A 13,923-nucleotide genomic window follows, 5' to 3' on the forward strand; every position below is an offset into this window, starting at 1 on the left:
TCTGCATGACCCAGATAATCACCATGGTGTGATCACTCACCTAGAGCCAGACATCCTGGAATGTGAAGTCAAGTGGGCCTTAGAAAGCATCACTACAAACAAAGCTAGTGGAGTTGATGGAATTCCAGTTGAGCTATTTCAAATCCTAAAAGATGATGCTGTGAAAGTGCTGCACTTAATATGCCAGCAAATTTGGAATACTCAGCAGTGGCCACAGTACTAGAAAAGGTTAGTTTTCATTCCAATCCCAAAGAAAGGCAATGTCAAAGAATGCTCAAACTACCGCATAATTGCACTCATCTCACATGCTAGTAAAGTAATGCTCAAAATTCTCCAAGTCAGGCTTCAGCAGTACGTGAACTGTGAACGTCCAGATGTTCAAGCTGGTTTTAGAAAAGGCAGAGAAACGAGAGATCAAATTGCCAACATCTGCTGGATCATCCAAAAAGCAAGAGAGTTCCAGAAAAACATCTACTTCTGCTTTATTGACTATGCCAAAGCCTTTGACTATGTGGTTAACAATAAACTGTGGAAAATTCTGAAAGAGATGGGAATAACAGACCACCTGACCTGCCTCTTGAGAAATCTGTAAGCAGGTCAGGAAGCAACAGTTAGAACTGGACATGGAACAGACTGGTTCCAAATTGGAAAAGGAGTACGTCAAGGCTGTATATTGTCACCCTATTTATTTAACTTATATGCAGAGTATATCATGTGAAATGCTGGGCTGGAAGAAGCACAAGCTGGAATTAAGTTTGCTGGGAAAAATATCAATAACCTCAGATATGCAGATGACACCACCTTTATGGCATAAAGTGAAGAAGAACTAAGGAGAGTCTTGAGGAAAGTGAAAGATGAGAGTGAAAAAGTTGGCTTAAAGCTCAACATTCAGAAAACTAAGATCATGGCATCAGATCCCATCACTTCATGGCAAATAGACGGGGAAACAGCAGAACAGTGTTAGACTTTATTTTTGGGGGCTCCAAAATCACTGCAGATGGTGATTGCTGCCATGAAATTAAAAGATGCTTACTCCTTGGAAGGAAAGTTATGACCAACCTAAATAGCATATTAAAAAGCAGAGATATTACTTAGTCAACAAAGGTCCATCTTGTCAAGCCTATGGTTTTTCCAGTAGTCATGTATGAATTCGAGAGTTGGACTATAAAGAAAGCAGAACACCAAAGAATTGATGCTTTTGAACTGTGGCATTGGAGAAGACTCCTGCGAGTCTCTTGGACTGCAAGGAGATCCAACCAGTCCATCCTAAAGGAGATCAGTCCTGGGTTTCATTGGAAGGACAGATGTTGAAGCTGAAACTCCAATATACTTTGGCCACCTCATGCGTAGAGCTGACTCATTGAAAAAGACCCTGATGCTGGAAAGATTGAGGGCAGGAGGAGAAGGGCATGACAGAGGATGAGATGGTTGGATGGCATTACCAACTCAATGGACATGGGTTTGGGTGGACTCCAGGAGTTGGTGGACAGGGAGGCCTGGCGTGCTACAATTCATGGGTTCGCAAAGAGTCGGACATGACTGAGCGACTAAACGGAACTGAAGAACTCCAGAGGCACTCCTGGTCCAGGGCTCACCTGCCCCTTAGGGCCAGATGACACCTGCTGCCCACGCAGGGCTCTCTACTGCCTGGGAGGGCATGGGGGTATCAGACACTTCCCTGAGGCCCCTTGCAGTAGCTCACACCCTCTATTTATTTAAGAATGTATGATTCCAAGATCAAATGGCAAAGATCAACAATGCAAAACTGCAGTTACTTTTGCATGAACCTAATAGATGGGATCCTCTCACCTGGCCAACTGATAATACCTGCTCTGACCCTTGTCATAAAGTCTCTTTTCAGCTCATAAGGCTCAATCAAAACAACGAGCCAAGTCTCAATCAAAACTCATGACATCTCGTTGATTAAAAGGAAACCCCCACTCACTGGCCCCACATTATGAGATGGGCTTAGACAGTTAACAACAGGCTTTGGTCATTTAAGTTTAAAAGCTCCTCAATTTTGGGAACAATTAAATCACACTGTGGAAAATTCTGAAGGAGATGGGAATACCAGACCACCTGACCTGCCTCTTGAGAAACCTGTAAGCAGGTCAGAAAGCAACAGTTAGAACTGGACATGGAACAACAGACTGGTTCCAAATAGGAAAAGGAGTACGTCATGGCTGTATATTGTCACCCTGCTTATTTAACTTCTATGCAGAGTACATCATGAGAAACACTGGGCTGGAGGAAGCACAAACTGGAATCAAGATTGCTGGGAGAAGTATCAATAACCTCAGATATGCAGATGACACCACCCTTATGGCAGAGAGTGAAGAGGAACTAAACAGCCTCTTGACGAAGGTGAAGGAGGAGAGTGAAAAAGTTTGCTTAAAGCTTAACATTAAGAAAACTAAGATCATGGCATATGGTCCCATCACCTCATGGAAAATAGATTGGGAGACAGTGGAAACAGCGTCAGACTTTATTTTTTGGGGCTCCAAAATCACTACAGATGGTGACTACAGCCATGAAATTAAAAGACACTTACTCTTTGGAAGGAAAGTTATGACCAACCTAGACAGCATATTAAAAAGCAGAGGTTAAAAAAAAAAAAAGCAGAGATACTACTTTGTCAGCAAAGGTCCATCTAGTCAAGGCTATGGTTTTTCCAGTGGTCACGTATGGATGTGAGAGTTGGATGGTGAAGAAAGCTGAGCACCGAAAAATTGATGCTTTTGAACTATGGTGTTAGAGAAGACTCTTGAAGAGTCCCTTGGACTGCAAAGAGATCCAACCAGTCCATCCTAAAGGAGATCAGTCCTGGGTGTTCATTGGAAGGACTGATGCTGAAGCCGAAGCTCCAATACTTTGGCCACCTCATGCAAAGAGTTGACTCGTTGGAAAAGACCCTGATGCTGGGAGGGATTGGGGGCAGGAGGAGAAGGGATGACAGAGGATGAGATGGCTAGATGGCATCACCGACTCGATGGGCATGAGTTTGAGTACACTCTGGGAGTTTGTGATGGACAGGGAGGCCTGGTGTGCTACGATTCATGGGGTTGCAAAGAGTCAGACACGACTGAGCGACTGAACCGAACTGAAGGATAATCAGCCTAGTAACATTGGGAAACTAGGCTGGGTGCCTTATGAACAGTGCCTACGTATTATTACCCTTAGAGACAGTGATTGGTATGGAACTGACTGGGCAGATGACCAGAGAGTCACTGGGTTGCACCAAATGGGACTCTGTGGGTTTGTGGTACTAATTTATGACCTTGGCTTCCACCTGGATGGATAGGAAAGTGTACCCTGGGATTTGCATGGTGACTGACTCGTGTGACTAGCAGAAGCTTCAGGAGACCAGCAGAAACTTTCTACAAAAAAATAAAATAAAATAAAATAATATATATATATATGCTTGATTGCACGTGTTACACTGCTGGGTCCAGCCCTAGCAGGATCCAGGGGAACCCTCAGGATGAATGGCGTCGGCAAGAGAAGACAGACAGACAGACACACACAGACGTTGAGTAGAAGAGGTAGCCTTTTTTTTTTTTTAATTTTTAGGATAGTTCAGTTTTTATAGAATGAATGTTACCTCCCCCTTAAGTCACCACATATTACATCAGATATTGGTTTATGCTTCCGTCAATATTTTTTTCCCCATGTTTTTCCCCTAAGCATTCATCTAGAACGTTTCCGATTACAGGGTTTATACTTAAATATCCCGTACATAATCTTCTTGCCTCAATGGCCTAACATTCTCACTCTAACAAAAACAATGTTTCATAACTCTCAGGTATAGTGTAAATTCTTTGGACAATAAAACAATACATGGGAAGGGTCACAGTAACATGTTTGACATTTCTGAAAACAGTACCATGAGAAAAACCTGATATTTTTCTTTACCTGAAACCACAAAATCCCAATTTACAACGATTAACTATTAAACAGCAAAAACACCTCTAAAGCAGCAAAACACCTCTATTAATAGTAAAATAATGGCAGTAAAGCTGGTTAATATAAATCTTCTATTAAAATCTTATATACCCCATTTTCTAACTTTACAAAAATATCCATAATATCCCATGTTGTTTAAAGAAAGGGAAACAATGAACAAGTGGCAGCAAGGAAATAGCAATAGTGAAAACCCTTTCAACCAAAGAGAAAGTAAACTAAAGCAGTATATCTACTTCTAAATCTAAACACTTCTACTCTTTTCTATTCTAGAACATTATAATCTTTTAAGCAAGCAGCCAAACTATACTTGTGGCCTTTTCTTTTATGACTTGATGTTTATGGTCATGTCCTGAGCCAGAACAATCTTAAGCATTTCCAAAAAGGCTTGGAGTTTTCCAGCGAGGCCTTATTACTATAAATTATCATTTCCAAAAATTAATAGAAAGCCCAATAACAGTAAGACAGAAGGAAGAAAGGGACATACCGGGCCCCTGGGACAACCTCAAGGGGAAGAGCTGCCTTGCAGGTTCCTTTCTTGTCCCGGTGGCTCCCAACATTACGCCTTTAGCAAAATCACACACACACTGTCCTTCCCCAATACCTCTTTGGAGCAGCCTCTTGGAGATATCTGAGCTGCTGTCTCCTGAGCTGCCGTCTTCAAATTGCCCCAAATAAAACTTAATTCACAACTCTCACACTGTCCATCTGTTTTAGTCGGCAAACCATATTATTTTGGGGCGAATATTCCAGAAATACAAGCACCCACGGAGAGGTAGAATTTTAGATGACAGAAGTCAACTCTAACTTTGCAGTTGAGCTAACCAAAGGGAGGAGTCAAGGGAAAGGGTGATCTCTTAATTTGCTGTTATCCCTCATCTCTGCCCAATTTAAACTCTCTCACTGACTTCCTCAGAATTTAGTAACATGAACCTCTTAACTCAGGGTGTCAACAGGAGACAGTAAACTTGGGTGGACATACCTGTGAACTTTTCAGCAGTGCCCCCATCTCCAGAACATTTAAAAACAAATTTGTATTTGTCTATGTGTCAATCATTGATGGTTTTAGTATCCATCTATACACAGAACTTACTTTATATTTCAAGTTGCTTGTGTCGAGACATAACTGTAGGAGGAGGCACCTCTCAGCAGAATCATAGAGCCAGAAAGTTCCAGAGTTGGACAAAATCGTCAGGGGTCATTACTGGAACATTGGTCTGAGACAGCACTGCCCTAGGAGGGCAGCAGTGAGACAGTCTTGGTGGGTGAGATTTTGAGATGGACAAGCACAGCTAGGGATAACCATGAGGCTTCGTGCCAAGAAGGACCAGGCCGAGGAGGGCCTGGGAGGCTGGCCAGGAGGTCAATACAGGGCAGCAAGCACAGGTGGGTCAGGAGACAATGCACTAAGTCCAGATACCAGGCATCTGTGGGTCTTTCATTTGGCAGGAAATTCAATATAAAGGCTTACAAAATGTGCGTGGCAAATAGCATGCCCTTGATGAACGCTATTATTATCATTATAACGTTGCTCAGATCCTGGTGAAGCTTGTAAGGTTCTGGTCAAAGCTTCCCAGGGACTGAAGGCAGTTTGACCTTAATCAATTCTAGAATGGCTGTCAGCCAACCTCGGTTCTCTGCCTGTGATGCAACGGAGGTGTCAACTAACCTTATCGTGATCATCTTTTCACAATATACATCTGTACTGAATCAAAACAAGAGAAAGAACACTCTGAAATGTACTAGAATTAAAGATTTTTTTAAAAAGGAGTAAAAGAGCATTGAAAAAAATTCATACAACAATCATTCTATGTCTTCCTACTAGGAAAGCAGTTTTATCTGTGCACGCTTTAAGTTAAATGGTCTTCAAGAATGTACTCGGGGTTCCCAGGTGACTCAGGGGTAAAGAATCCACCTGCCCATGCAGCAGATGCCTGCATTTGGGAAGATCACCTGTGTTAGGAAGATCACCTGGAGGAGGAAATGGCAATCCACTCCAGTATTCCTGCCGGGAGAATCCCATGGACAGAGGAGCCTGGCAGGCTACAGTCCATGGGATCACAAGAGTTGGACATGACTGAGTGAGCACACAGGTGCACAAGAACCTGTATATAAGAGGGAGCTAAGTGAGCAAGACCACCCAGATACTAGGTGGAATGTCTAAGAACTGCTGGCCTGACTGCTCATCTCGTGCTTTGGTCCTGCTTGGCCATTTCATGGCGGGGAGCAGGGGTTCTCTCTTGACATGATCAGCCTCAGAGGGGGCTGCAGAATCCTGTCTCCTGTGGTGGATCCTGGCCTCACTGTTCCAGAGTATAGACGAGGACTGAACCCATCCCACCACAATTCTAGTCGGTAAGACTGGCTTATTATATATCTTTAAAGATGCTTCCTGTATTTTTTTTTTTTTTTTCCAGTTACAGCTCAAGCAAGCAGAATTTCATTAAACTGGCAGCAGATAGTACACCCTTGGAATACGAGGGTGGGCTGACCTCAAAGGAGTGGCCCCTCATGTCATTTTGATCAAAAGCTAGGCTTGGGAACCACTGCTGACAACGACAGGCAGCAACAGACAGGCCTGAAGAAGGTCACGTCACCTTCGGATCTGCGTGTTAGAAAGCAGGATCCAGAAGCCACGAGGAGGCGACATCAGTGCTGACGGAAGCAAGAGTAAAAATATCCACCTTTCTTGATATTAAGAACTTTACATGCGGGACTTCTCTGGTGGCCCAGGGATTGAGAATCCACATGCCAAGATGCCAATGCAGGGGACGTGGGTTTGATCCCTGGTTGGGGAGCTAAAATTCCACATGCCTCGGGGCAAACCCATGCTTTGCAACAAGAGAAGCCTGAGAACTGCAACTAGAGAGAAGCCCCCAGGCGCCTCAACTAGAGAAAGCCCACCTACCCCCTTCCCCCGCAACGAAGACCCAGTGTAGCCAAAGGAAAATAAAAAAACTTTACAAGCACTATTTCACTTAGATCTTCTGATCATTTGTAAGGCAGGTATTTATATCCCTACAATGCAAAGGAAACCAAGGTTCAGAGGCGCCTAAGGTCAAATAACCCGAAGAGTCAGAACTGCAATTCCAGCCCAGGTCTCTTTTATAGCTTTGTATTTTAGGGGAACACATTCAGTTTGTGAAATTGGGAAGAAAAATCAAAGTCCCTAAATATCTTCAGCTTGTCTTGATTAAACTGAGAGGGGGAAACAGAAAATCGCTGTAGGAACACTGCAGAAGTAACTGTCACAGGCAATATCCACTGATGAATGCGAAAATTAGTAGAAGAACCAGAAAGTGAGGAAGTGTTCATAAAACAAAAGGATGGGGCCCAAGGCAGGAGACATAAGAGAGACACAGGTTTGATTCCTGGATTGGGAAGATCCCCTGGAGGAGGGCATGGCAACCCACTCCAGGATTCTTGCCTGAAGAGCCCAATGGACAGAGAAACCTGTTGGGCTACAGGCCATGGGGTCACAGACAGTTGGACACAACTGAAGCGAAAGCATGTACTCACTATGCATTTTATATAAAGGACTTGAGCATCCATGGATTTTGGCCCGGGGATGCAGGAGAGTCCTAGAAACAATCCCTGAGGACACCATGGGAGGACCATACCTACTGTGACTCTGATGATGAACCATTTAGAGTTATTCTGAATCTTCTCATGGTAAAATTTCTAAATCTTACGGAAATAGGCATAAGATTTTTTTGCATCTCGAAATATGTTTTAGTGGTTCCAATGATGACAGAAAGCCTATAACACTGTGACCATTAAAAAAAGTTTGTCAAAGGAAATCACGAATGCTGAGCTAACTCCACTGTGCACGAGAGAAGCTGTCATGGATAAGCTTGTACAATGAGATAGATACATGGGTATTTATTGTTACAGTGTCTGTAATGGCAAAAAAAAGTAGAAATAATCTAAAAATCCATTAACAAGAGTATGAATAAGTAATATCAGTATTCAAAGAACAGAACACTCTATAGCTGTCCAAAAAAACTGAAAGTGTTAGTTGCTCAGTCATGTCCCACTCATGGACTGTAGCCCACCAGGCTCCTCTGTCCATGGCATTCTCCAGGCAAGAATACTGGGGTGGGTTGCCATTCCCTTCTCTAGAGGATCTTCCTGACTCAGTGATCAAACCCAGGTCTCCTGCATTGTCAGGCAGATTCTTTACTGCCTGAGCTACCACAGAAGCCCCAAAAGATGTAGATGTAGAACGAGATATAGATGTCCGGTTCTTGAAGATCTCAAGAATAACAGTGAGTTAGAAAAATCAGCTGGAGATGGATACACACGATCTAAAATATTAACATAAAAACATCCAGCACAATATTCTGTATAATAGCACCAACCCCATGGAAATTATAAACATCAAAATCAGGGCTGAGGTTTCCTCTGGAAAGGACAGAAGAGAATGAAACCAGGGAGAGCTGCCTTGGGGTCTCAAGTTTGGAAGGTTCTATTCATTTAAGAAACAAAATACAAATGCCAAGGGTCCTTGTAGGACAAAATGCTACAATTTCACAACCACTCTGGTTGGGACAAGGCTGCTATTTATATTATGCCCTTGGATTTTGTGCAGGCCAGAAACATATTATAACTTAAAAATCATCAGCAGCCCTGGTGATGAATTGAACATATGGGTGGTAAGAGAAAGGGGTCTTGGATAGTTCCCAAGGTTCTGCCTCTGATGACGGAGTAGCACCATTTGTCAAGATCAGCACCATGGGAGAATTGCCATCTTTAAGCAATCACCTCATCATATAAATCAGAAAAAAAGAGGGAAGTTAACCTAATTCAAACCACGATCCAAGGTAACAAAGGAACTTTATCTTCAGAATAGAACTAGGGAAGTGATCTCAGCATGGCTGTCAAGAGTACGCAATTCTGAGCCCTGGCCCAAACACTCTTGTACAAATGACCTAAGGTTCTCTCTTTCTGTCTTTGCTGGATAAACAGAAATCATCATGTAGGCTGAGGAAAGTAAAATGGATTATTTAATAATTATATAAAAGCTGAATGTAAAAACTCAACGTTAAACCAATAGAAACTCCTCAATGTTTTTCTTTTCAAGAAAACTGAAAAAATGGTAGTTGAAGGAGTTTACATTAAATACGTGAAATATGAAGGGAAAATGCAGTAGCATGTAAACCTTGATAAGGAATTGCTACAAAAAAAAGAGAGAGAGAATTGTCACATCTTGTTTGCTGCCAGATGAGAAGAACTGCTTTGAAAAAAGCAACTACAATCACAGAATTATAGAGTTGTGAATATGAAAGAGACTGCAGACATAATCTGCCGGGGTCCAGCCTCGGCAGGATCCAGGGGGTACCCTCAGGATGAATGGCATTGGTGAGAGAAGACACGTGAGACCAGCCTTGATAGGGCCAAGTCTGCGAGGGACAGAGAGAGAGAGAGAGAGAGAGAAAGAGAAAGACAGAGACAGAGCGTGACCAGACGGGGGATGCAGCAGAGTCTGGCAATGTTTTATTTTTTACCATAGCTTTTATATTCTAAGTTAGTATATTTTTAAGGGGAAGATAGTTTAATATTACATCAACTTGTCCTACACGAAACCAGGGTGTTTTCTGCATACTTCTCTGTGAGAGTCTCGTACATTATCTCCTGGCCTTGGGGCCTATTGACATTTTATGACCTAGGTGAATGCAAAGCTGTTTTCTGTAATCTATTCTTTAATGAACACAAGGTCAGTCCTTTTGCAGAAGTTATCAGTTAAATTTCTCTAAAAGGTTTACCACACAAGGACTCTGCAGCTCTGGTGAGGCAGCCCCTGTTTAGTATTCCTGGTTAAAATTCACAATTCTAAACTCTTATTTTTCTAAATCTTTAACTACAACCACTTTTAGAATAAATTTTTGTGTTCTCTAATAGGGCTTCCTCACCTCCCGAAGGGCTCTGTGCCTATTAGGGCCTTTTGTGTGATCAGGTTCTTTATGCTGTTTATGATTAATGTGTTGTGAGCAGTCATGTGCATTAGTACGCATTTGCCAAGCAGGCTAGAATGCCAGCAAAGGGGTCTAAATTGAAACACTCCTTTCATCCTGGATAATCTTATAGGATACCACCGTCCGGGGGACATATTGATTAAAGTTCTAAGCTGATTCTCTTTGGAGAGAGATCCAAAGAGATCCAAAGATTTGGAAAGGCCTTCTGCCTGTGTCACAGAAATTAGGGAGTAGTCTAATACAGCAAGCATCAGAAAGACAGAGATCATCTTTAAGGTGGGCGCCAGGGCAGTTTTTCGAAATCCCTGAAGTCCTGATCTGCTTTGCTGTCAGGTCTTCTCATGACCTTGTCATGAGTGGGATCTGTGTGCCAGCTCCCGGCAATAATCTAGTGGTAATCTGTTCATTTTGGAGAAGAGAAAGCTGCATGTCAAATAGGGAAAGGAATGAAAGATCACAAAGATCACTCATAAAATAATGAGTCCAGAGTAGGTATCATCTCCCATAATAATGCTTTTCAAAATTTCAACTTCATTTATTCCACCTCTCTACCCAACCCACCCCCTTTCATTGTTTATTTGCCTGTAATAGATTTCTTTCTTGCTTGTAATGCTCCACAGGCGCTTTGAAACACTTGAAGCCAGCTATGTTTGGGAGTTGAGCATTTTTCTGATTTGAAAAGGTAACATGGTGCATGTAGAATATGTCATATAAACTCCAGCAGCATCCGAGGCATCACCCAATTATCAAATCTGTCAATATATCTACAGAAAAATGAATGTACGTTCACACTAAGTGGGATTAAAGAAAAGACCACAAATAGCCTCCCATTGGAACAGCAGACTGGTTCCAAACAGGAAAAGGAATACGTCAAGGCTGTATATTGTCACCCTGATTATTTAACTTATATGCAGAGTACATCATGAGAAACGCTGGGCTGGAGGAAGCACAAGCTGGAATCAAGATTGCCGGGAGAAATATCAATAACCTCAGATATGCAGATGACACCACCCTTATGGCAGAAAGTGAAGAAGCACTAAAGAGCCTCTTGATGAAAGTGAAAGAGGAGAGTGAAAAAGTTGGCTTAAAGCTCAACATTCAGAAAACTAAGATCATGGTATCCGGTCCCATCACTTTATGGCAAATAGATGGGGAAACAGTGGAAACAGTGGCTGACTTTATTTTTCTGGGCTCCAAAATCACTGCAGATGGTGACTGCAGCAATGGAATTAAAAGACGCTTACTACTTGGAAGAAAAGTTATGACCAACCTAGACAGCACATTAAAAAGCAGAGTCATTATTTTGCCAACAAAGGTTCGTCTAGTCAAGGCTATGGTTTTTCCAGTAGTCATGTATGGAAGTGAGAGTTGGACTATAAAGAAAGCTGAGCGCTGCAGAATTAATGCTTTTGAACTGTGGTGTTGGAGAAGACTCTTGAGAGTCCCTTGGACTGCAAAGAGATCCAACCAGTCCATCCTAAAGGAGATCAGTCCTGGGTGTTCATTGGAAGGACTGATTTGGAAGCTGAGACTCCAATACTTTGGCCACCTGATATCAAGAGCTGACTCACTGGAAAAGACTCTGATGCTGGGAAAGATTGAGGGCAGGAGGAGAAGGGGATGACAGAGGATGAGATGGTTGGATGGCATCACTGACTCGATGGACATGGGGTTGGGTGGACTCTGGGAGTTGGTGGTGGACAGGGAGGCCTGGCATGCTAGGCTTCATGGAGTCACAAAGAGTCGGACACGACTGAGCGACTGAACTGAAATGAGATCAAGGTGAGTGTATGCCATCCAGTGAGTTCAGATAAGATTAGGATTTTCCTCAAGTTATCAAAATCTTCATGCTTTCAGAGCTTTTTGAATTCTAGAATTGTGGATCATGACATAAGCTTTGGGAGAAAACTCTAACTGTATCAGGTGAAGACATATACTTTGCCCTTAGTCTATAGGGCGTGGTGTGGCTGAGTCTATGTGCAGTATTGTTAGAAAGACAGAATGGAAGTGGTGCAGCCAGTCCCACTTCGGCCTTGGGTCCTTGCCAGCTCCTTTTCTAGTCCACAGAATCCTTTCAATGAACCCCCAGTTTCATAAGGGGGTGGGAGTGAGATGGATCTTTATTTTTTATTTTTATTTTTTTTAGTGAGATGGATCTTTACACCAACAGCCACCAATAAGACTACTAGTTGCCAAGTCACAAAAAGTACCTCTTTCTTTTTTAAGACTTTTTTTTAAATGTGGAGCATTTTTAAAGTCTTTTATTGATTTTGTTACAATACAGTTTCTGTTTTTTATGTTTTGGGTTTTTCCAGCCACAAGGCTGGTAGGATCCTAGCTCCCTGGGATTGAACCCAACACCCCCTGCACTGGAAGGCACAGGACCACCAGGGAAGTCCTAGTATCTGTTTTCAAACCAGAACCTCGCTACTGGATTCCAGAAAGAAGTCTCCAGTCTCCCTTCTTGAAAAATTTTAACTAATGTTAATGATGCATCTGCCTTAACTGGGTCAGGTGGAACCAGAAGTGGCCCGATTCACCAAGGAAGATATTTACTATTTACTAGACCTTTGCTTATCCAGGCAGGGAAGTTTGGTCTTGGTTTGACCCAAGCTCTTCCCTGACTGCAAGAGGCTGACCTCAAATGTCCAGTTATTGGGAGTCTGTTCAATGAAGAGATCCAAGGATTGAAGCAATCTGCAAATAAAAATTCATTACAGAGACAATTTATCTTCTTGAAAACAGTGACTAATTTTGAACACCAAATGCTGTTATTATGCAAAATATGTGCAGCACTCTGACCTCATGTTATAAAAGAACTAAATGTACATATCACAGAGAATGTATATTTCAAGTCAATATATGCAGCCTGTAACTGAAGTTTAATTTTAAATCTGGTTATAGAAGTATAGCCAACACAATCTACAGAGTTCACTCAACCTTATCAGTTAATTGAAGTAGCTGCTTGATCAAGAACACACCATTTACCAATAAAGTAAATGTATTTTACTTAAAAGAAGGAAGAAGCACAGTCAACAAAACCTTTAAAGAGCCTGATAGGAAAAAATAAATAAATAAAGAGCCTGATAGGGATGTCATTTCTAGGAAGATGATGAACCAAGACTGATCTGCCTGGTGAAAACAACTAAAATGCCAAATGATTTCATAGTGGAGACCCTTTCGCCTCTTCAAAACACATAAAGTGAAAGTCGCTCAGTCACGTCCAACTCTTTGCGACCTCATGGACTATACAGTCTATGGAATTCTCCAGGTCAGAATACTGGAGTGGATAGCCATTCCCCTCTCCAGGGGATCTTTCCAACCCAGGGATTGAACCCAGGTCTCCTGCATTGCAGGCAGATTCTTTATCAGCTGAGCCACCAGGGAAGCCCAGAAAATACACAAGCAATATGACAAATCCCTATTAGTAACTGTGGTTTGGGGCCAGTTCTTCCAGATTTGAGTCAAAATCTCTGCATGAGTATAAGGGGAGGTGAGGCGGGCATGAGTTATTATCCAATAAACCCTCGCATCTCTGAGATTCACCACAGCCTAAAGTCACTCGGCTTCTTTCCCCCCGGGCCCTGCCTGCAGATCTGGTCTTGCATGATCTCCATACATTTTACCTCATAGAAAGCAACCTCTTTACTACAGAAGTTGCACTTTTTAAACTAGGAGATGAAAAATAAATAAATAAACTAGGAGATGTCGGGAGCAAATCTTACGTCAGGAAACCCAGCACTCTCTAACAGAGAAAACATGCCTGGGTTCCCATTTCAGAATAATATTGTTGAACACATGGTTGCAGTGGGCTTGTCTGAGTGAGCGGGGGCCTGTTTTAGGCCCTACGTGACAGCACTTGAAATCTCTGGGATTCTGTTTTTACACAGAATCAGTTCTAACAACTTATCTAGTTTTATCTCCACAAAGTTTACCCTAAGGCAGAAAGACCGAGAAGTTTTGTTTGTTTGTTTAATGGCAAGCTGCC

Source organism: Muntiacus reevesi, chromosome 10 (genome assembly GCF_963930625.1).
Source record: "Muntiacus reevesi chromosome 10, mMunRee1.1, whole genome shotgun sequence".
Taxonomy (NCBI): Eukaryota; Metazoa; Chordata; class Mammalia; order Artiodactyla; family Cervidae; genus Muntiacus; species Muntiacus reevesi.